The sequence below is a fragment of the Merops nubicus genome, unplaced genomic scaffold (genome assembly GCF_000691845.1).
Source record: "Merops nubicus isolate BGI_N331 unplaced genomic scaffold, ASM69184v1 scaffold48281, whole genome shotgun sequence".
In the NCBI taxonomy this organism is placed as follows: Eukaryota; Metazoa; Chordata; class Aves; order Coraciiformes; family Meropidae; genus Merops; species Merops nubicus.
The window spans coordinates 690-2,556 of NW_008591185.1; positions in this window are offsets into that span (position 1 = coordinate 690).

The following is a 1,867-nucleotide window of genomic DNA, read 5'->3' on the forward strand; positions in this document are numbered from 1 at the left end:
AAAATAGATGTCGGTAGTTATGTCTTAATCTGGTCCCCTTAGGTAAGAGAGCTTTTTATTAACTCCAGCTGCTGGAACAGGTACCTGATGCTGAGCTTGTGCTTTCTCCCTGTAGGTGTATCTTCTCTCCTGTGAAGAATCTGCTCCCTTGTAGAGAAGAGGAGCCTGGTGTGGAGCCCTGTTGCCTGCAGGGAGCAGAAGGACCGACAGGGGAGGAGCTGGAAGGAGTAGGCTGACTGGACAGTAGGAGTCTTCTACTGATAAATCACTTCTAGACTAGTAGAGAAGGAATGGAATGGTTAGACCTGTGGGTCTTTGAAATTTAGGTAGTGTTGTATTTATTACAGAGAAATAAAGGAATTTATTTGGACCTATCACTTGTGCATATTCTTAATTTACTTCTCAAGCTAAAGTTAATCTTCCCAAGTGTTAATGCTATCAGCCATGTAAAGGACAAAGCAGAACTGTTGATTCTTGCACTGCGAAGTCACAGACTAGCAAGGCCTGTGCCTCTCTGACTTGGCAAAAGCAGATCTCCCCCTGAGCTGAGTCTGGATTGGCTGCACTCCAGGCCTAGGGACGCCTGGAGAGGGTAACAGGAGATCTGTCCTACAGTATTTTCAGTAACGTTGATACCCTCTTCCTGTTCTGACCCTGGAGCTAAGACAGTACGACCTGTCTGGCTGTGTGACGGGGATACAGTCGGCTGATCTTGCTTAACCTTGGTGTGTTATGCAATGTTCCCAAGGTCGGCAGCACGAGGTTAGGCTTGGCACAGCTTTCCTCTTGCAGTCACTGTAGCAGAGCTGTCTCAGGAGCGCTGCCTGCAGGCTGGCCTCCAGCAGGACCCTGCTCCTCCTGCTGTGAAAGTCATGGCCAGCAAAGGCAGGGCACCTGTGTGGCCAACAGCAGGGCTTTGAGCTGCTGTGTAACAGCCCTGTCTGCTGGTGTTTGGTGCTGGGAGTGCCCAAGTTAAGGGCAGGGATAAACATTTTGATTTGGGGAAATTGTTCTGTTCTATGATGAGTCTGTCTTTCAACTTTTGTCAAACATGACTAAGGAAAAGCAGTGAGCCCTGGCTCTTGCTGGTCCTCTCCCACAAGTTCTCAGTCACAAGGAAGAAGAGCTGGAGATTGCAGCTGAGTCACTGCAAGACACTTTGGCCGTGAACTCTCACCAAGTCTGTTACAATTGAGACATCCCCAGGGCTGACACATGTCAGTAGCTGGAGCTGGGATCCAGTTCAAATAGCAGAGGGAGCAAAGGCTTGGGACCATGTCTGGTGGCTTTGGCCGCAAGTGTCTGCAGTCAGGCAACAGCTCTTGGCCAACTAGGCAAGGTCAGGACAGGGTCTGCTTGTTCTCTCCCATCAGTTGCAGATACCTGTTCTCTGAAGCCAAGGGCCAGGATCTTAACCAGGGAACCCTTCCCATGCAGCTGGGAGCAGAGGAGCTCTGCTGGCACCTGTCACTGCTGCCTGTGGCAGAGCCCCGTCCAATGATTCCTGGGAGCTGCAAGGCTGGGAACTCATCCTTGCCTCTGGCCTCTTATGTTAACTTAGCTATGCTGAGATGTTTTTCCTGCATGATTCGTTGTGCACGATTCACTTCTTTAAGCGGACGGGGCAAAGGATGCTGATGTGTCCTGGCACAGCTCTCCTGCCCTGTTCCCTCAGTGCTGGGCATCAAGGTATTGTGTTGTTAAAGAAGTTGCTTTACCCCAGATTACCTGTAGAAGGACCTCAGGCATCACATCTCAGAAAAGTAGTTTATCGAGATGGTACAGTGGAAAACCAGATCAAGCTGGGTGCCTCTGGCGAGGGCTCCGTGATGGTGTCGCGGGCGGGAGGGGCTGTCTGGCCGCCCTT